This window comes from Octodon degus, unplaced genomic scaffold (assembly GCF_000260255.1).
Source record: "Octodon degus isolate 3935 unplaced genomic scaffold, OctDeg1.0 scaffold00065, whole genome shotgun sequence".
Lineage (NCBI taxonomy): Eukaryota > Metazoa > Chordata > Mammalia > Rodentia > Octodontidae > Octodon > Octodon degus.
The window spans coordinates 11,927,073-11,932,993 of NW_004524641.1; the positions used below are offsets into that span (position 1 = coordinate 11,927,073).

The 5,921-nt window shown below is 38.5% G+C and overlaps 1 pseudogene; it reads left to right on the forward strand.

Moving 5' to 3' along the window:
* The first annotated feature begins 1,089 nt into the window (after positions 1-1,089).
* Positions 1,090-5,921, forward strand: part of LOC101564069 — a 37,549-nt pseudogene continuing 32,717 nt past the window's right edge.

A 5,921-nucleotide genomic window follows, 5' to 3' on the forward strand; every position in this document is an offset into this window, starting at 1 on the left:
TTGTGAAGGTGGAAGGGGTTAAGATGAGTAGAGGACAGGATACAGATGGGTAGGGGACAGGAAAGGATAAAGTGATGAATGTGGTCACATATAGCAGAGTCAAGACTGGATGTGAAGGATGGTCATCAGAGTTTTGGGGAACTGGAGGACACAGGAAGGGAAGAATGAAGTAGCACGTGAAGGAGTAAAGGGAAGAGACAATGTGTACTCACTTAAAAGTTTAAATTCAAAATGCAGTTGAGAGAGAAAGATCAATAGAAGACAATGAAAAAGAAAGGTAACAAACCTAAACAGTGAAGAAAAGAATGAACAAAGGGAAAGAGAATGGAAAAGAAAGAAAAAGGTAGACTTGAGAAAGAGTAGAGAGAAACAAACAAATAGAAAAATCCTCCCCCCCCCCAAATAACCACAAATACAAGACAAAACAAGGCAATTTCTAATGAGTTAGGGAAGAGGTAGTCAATCAGACAAACAAGGAAGAATGAAAGTAGTAAGCAGCTCTGGGGTTGGGACTGGTCTTCTGTTGGTGGGGTTTTCCAGAGCTCCACTGTTGGCCCCTTCTCCTGCTTCAGGCTCTTCCCCCTTGTTGGTCTCTGTGATCATTTTGTATGCCTGGGCCACTCCTCGGGGTCTCATGGGTTCTGGTTGGTCTTCTGCCCTGTTCCCCTTTTATAAAATGAAACATTTTTTTTTTCCAATTTCAAGATCATTCTGAGAAGTGATTTGTAGTCCTCTATTTCCCTTTTCTTCACCATCATATTTAAATAATCCAGAGTTTTTTCTGCCACATTTACATTTTTAATTTGACAGAATGATCTGAACGTATTGTTCAATGAAGTGATGGTTGATGTTAAACACAGTTCTTAACTTTTTAAAGATAAATATTCTGCTGCCAGTGAATATAGTCTAACAAAGCCCATCAAAAGTAAAGCAACAAAGGCAATAACTTTTGAATGATTAAAAAAGTCCTTCATTTGCCTTAAAGACAATAGGGGAGCACATTCATTAGGCTGGTGGTGCTGATAATTGGCAAAGTCTCTGTCGCTGTTAGTGAACCTGTGGTGTGCAAATGGGACCACAGCCTTAAAGATGAGCCACAGTGGCCAAAACACTGATAATGAAAACATGGCTGCTCTGGAAGCCAAAATTTGTCATCAAATTGAGTATTACATTAGGGACTTCAAATTGTCATAGGACAATTTTTAAAGGAATAGATCAAATTGGATGAAGGCTGGGTACCTTTGGAAATAATGATAAAATTCAACAGACTCAACCATCTAACAGTAGACTGTCAAGGGAAAGCACTGAGAAAATCTAAAGCAGAACTCACAGCAATCAGTGGAGATAAAACTGAAATCAGATGTCCCAATAAATCATGCCTTGAAGTGGCTGATGAGTATAAAAATAATGTAAAAAGCAGTTCTGTTTATATCAAAAGCTTCCCAATGGCTGCAACCTTCGATAACATCAAAGAATGGTGAGAACATAAAGGTCAAGTATTAAATATCCAGAAGACAAGAACATTGAGCAAAGCATTAAAGGGATCAATATTTGCTGGGTTTGATAATATTGAATCTCCTAAGAAGTTTGTAGAAACTCAGAGCCAGAAATATAAAGATACAAACCTGCTAATACTTTTTAAGAAAGATTATTTTGCAAAGAAAAATGAATAGTGGAAGCCAAATTAAGAATTAAACAAGAGGGCCAGCCAGATAGCTCAGCAGACTAAAGCGTCTGCTTAGGCAGAGCGCAGCGGCTGAGGTTAGATCTCCAGAGGAAGTGCCAGCCCTGCCCCTGGGGTGCACTGAGCCTGCGATTGAGACTGGGTGCCTGTAATCCTAGTGCTTGGGAGGCTGAAAACAGAAGAATCACTAGGAGTCCGATCTACATAGTGAGACCCTGTAGACCCTATAGACCCTGTCCTAAATACATTGAAAAAGAAAAAGAAAAAGAAAAAGAAAAAGAATTAAACAAGAATAAGAATAAAAGCAGAAGATGCTGAAATGAAATCTCTAGAAGGTTGGATGCCTGCTAAAAATTTCAGAGAACTTAAGTGATCAGACCTGCACAGAAGATTTCTCAAATCATAGTGAAATAAAATAACCTTTGTCAGAGAAGCAAAAGATGGTATAACTATATTTAAAGAAAAAGCCAAGGAAACACTAAATAAAGCCAAAGATGCAAATAATGGCAGCCTACAATTAAGGAACAAAGAAGTTACATGGGAAGTACTAGAAAGAGAAGTGGAAAAAGAAGCTTTGAAAAAAATCATAGAAGATCAACAAGAATCTTTAAATAAATGGAAATTCAAGGGTCACAGATTTAAAGGAAAAGGAAATAAAGCTGCCCAGCCTGGGTCTGCTAAAGGAAAAGCACAGTTTCCAGACAAGAAAACAAAGTTTGATAGTGATGAAGAACATGATGAAAATAGAGCAGCTGACCCAGTGAAAAGAGCAAAAGGAGAAGCAGCGAGGAGCCCTCATCAAAGCAACTGCAAATGGAAAGCGGGGCCTGAGACCTGTAGTTCAGTAAAAAAAATAAATAAATGAAATTTTTCATCTTGGGTTCTAAGCTGCATTTTGTCTTTGGAGGCTTTTAAAAAGAACCAAAGGGCAGGGGGAGGGGGAAAGAACCAAAGATCCAGTGATATAGCTCAGTGGCACAGTGCCTGCCTGGCAAGGACAAGGTCCTGCGTTTGATTCCCAGTACCACCCTCCCAAAAAGGACAATTTTTTGCTATTTTAAATTGTCTTTTTGTGGGCTGGGGAGATGGCTCAGTAGACTAGGTGCTTCCCTGGCAAGTGCAAGGGCCTGAGTTCAATCTTCGGTTCCACCAAGAAAAAAAAAAATGTGTTTTTGTTGTTGCTATCTAAATGCATTTTTAATGTTTGATATTTCGACAGATAGGATAAACTGAACTGCATATACTGCAGGTTAATAATTAGCTTCTCTTCTGGAGGGTTAAGAACCTAAGTTAGAAAAATAAAAAATTGTTAATACAAAAAAATAAATAAATAAATAAAATTGAAGTGAAAAAAAAAAAGAACCTAAGTTAGCAGTTCAAAATTGGAGAAAAGGAAGGGCTGCAAGGTTAGACAACATTTTGGCCCTAGCCTTTCAAGGTCAGTGAAGACTCGGGACATAGGAGAACCTGCATTGTAACATGTAACCGAGTTGTGCTCCAAATCTTCTGATCAAGAAGATTATGGAACCATAGAGGAATGTGTTCGATGATGTATAGTGTACCTGGGGAGAGTCATATGGAGAGAAAAAACATTTTCTCAGGCTTTCACAGACAGTAAATTGGTCAAACAATGGCCGTGACTCATCCTCATGTCTGACACTGACAAAAGGATGTACAAAGGGTGGTACAGGGCTACAGGATAAATCCTGAGAGTACTTGGCTGAACTTACCAGATATTAAAGTTACATTTCTTGTTATATAGGGCTTGCTATATCTTGGTCTTAACCATCCAGCAGAAAAGTATAAAAACAAGGTATATAAAGTAAAGTCATATTAATACGATGAGCTATAAAGGGCTCAAGTCAGTAACTTCTGAGGATAACCCACTAATATTATAGACTGCTAGACAGTGTTAGGTTGCTTAGTTAAATTCAAACACCTATAGTATTTAGATGCCAATAGAATATTCACTTCTGACAGACAATAAAAAAAGGATAAAAAGGAAAGATCATTTTGTATTTATATATACAAAATAGTTAAGATAAATTTATAGCTACTTTCGCTTAATTCAATGAGAAGAAAGAGGTATACTAACAGTGTTTGGACAAAATATCCTGTCTGCTTCTTGTACTATGGATAAGATAACAATGGGTGCCGGGGAGATGGCTCAGTGTAATAAGTGCTTCCCTGGCAAGCACAAGGGCCTTAGTTCAATCCCTGGTTCTGCCAAAAAAAAAAAAAAAGATAACAATGTATAATGTATTGATGATCAAAGCTGTCCTATTAATCAGCTGTGAAAAAAATAAATACATAAATGCATTTTTAAAAAATGTATAGCCCAGATGATTCAAATATCAAAAGGAAGATTATTCCCCTGAATTGCCTTTGTAGTACGAGAATGTATTAGTAGAATATAACAAAATATATACTACATAAAAAATTTAAAATATAAAGACAATATGGCTTTTGATGCCTTTAAGCTTGTGCAAGTGTTAGAAAAAAGAATCTTTCCAGTTTGTTTCCTGGGTTCAGAAGCAGAAATTTGTGACTTATGTGTTTTGGTTAACTCCGTATGAATGCTGTCAGGAAAAATATGTATCCTCTATTTTAACACCCTAAAAACTTTAACAGTTTTTGTTACGGTTTTATCAAGCAATATGAGTCTACATCTGATGTATGGACTGCGTGATGGGAAATGCTCAGTGCTGTAGCCTGCAAATCAGAGATGCTGTCTCCAGATTGAGCGTGATGAACAGCATGAGGAAATCACCCAGCCAGGGGGAGAAAGGAAAAGATAACGCTTATTTGTCCACTTACATTAAAAGTAGATGACAGGAGTAATTTCTCTTATCCCTTTACCAGCCCACCATGAATTCATGCTCATTAGGGGGCTGCGTGTGCCATGGCTTGCAGGTGGTCTTTTGTAATACAGGAATATTAATTAAGTCTTTGCACAACACCCAGTGCAAAACTAATTACTATTCAGTGCTTCCAGCTTGCATACCCGTCTTTATGTGTTTCTGTTTTCCCTCCTCAGCCCGCCTCCTTTGCTTGGCAGCATTTGCATCTGCCTTTGCCCTGTGTGTTTGTAGCCTTTTCTTTCTGGTAGGTTATTTTTCAGTCTTCCTAGAACCTCACCAGTATCTGGATATTCTTTTGATACCATTGAAATTCTATTACAAAGTTCTCGCCACCTCCTCTCACCACCCACTATTTTCATATTTCCCTTTATGAAGATCCTTTTTGAATTATATAATCTTGACAGACGTAATCATAATGGTAGTAGATGAGTTTGCTTATCTTGGGAAAAATGCAAGGAGTGGTTTCATCCACAGGAAAGAACGTAATTGGGCAAAAGTTTTCTAACTAGAATATTTTTTCCCCCCAATGGTAGAAAAGTTAGAGAGATCAAGCATATAGGTATAATTCCTTGAAGATTATGGCTTTATAGTTCAGGCTAATCCTTGTTCACTTTGTGCAATTGACCAGCTAGAATGATTTCAGAGCTCTGAAAAGTTACTTTTCTCTGACCTAGGTTCAGAAGAACTATTCCTTAATGACTTTCTGGAGAAGGTGCTATCTTAGAATTAGCTTATCTAATGGTGAGGCTTTAACACTTTAACCGTTCATGATTTCCTAGCAGAGAGCACATCCTAAGGGAACTCATGGCAGGTTAACTTTTATTTTTATTTTTTATTTATTTAATTTTTTATTTAATGAAGGGTCTACAGGGACTACAGGGTCTCACTACACAGATCAGTCTTGTAGTGATTCTCCTGTTTTCAGCTTCGCAAGCACTGGGATTACAGGCATGCTCCACCATGCCCCATCTCAGTCACCATCTTAACCACCCCCGCAGGGGGTGGGGCCAGCATGGCAGGCTGGGGATTGAACCTCCAACCACTGCATCTGCCTAAGCAGGTGCTTTAATCCGATGAGCTATCTAGCCGGCCCTAGGTTAACTTTTGATGGAAAGGGAGGACTGGGAAATGTGCTAGAGAAAAGTCTAGAAAATATCAGGAGGGCAGCACAGGGCAAACAGCTATTTGATGGTTCAAAGTTCATGAAAGGAAAAGTACAGTAAGAAAATTTTAGGGTTGTCTTAGTTACTCTTCTCTTGTTGCTGGGACAAATACCCGACACTCAAAATGAAGGAAGGAAAGGTTTATTTAGCTCACAGTTACTGGAGGTTTCAGTCCATACTCAGCTGGGTCCAATGCAGAGCAGCACATAGCAG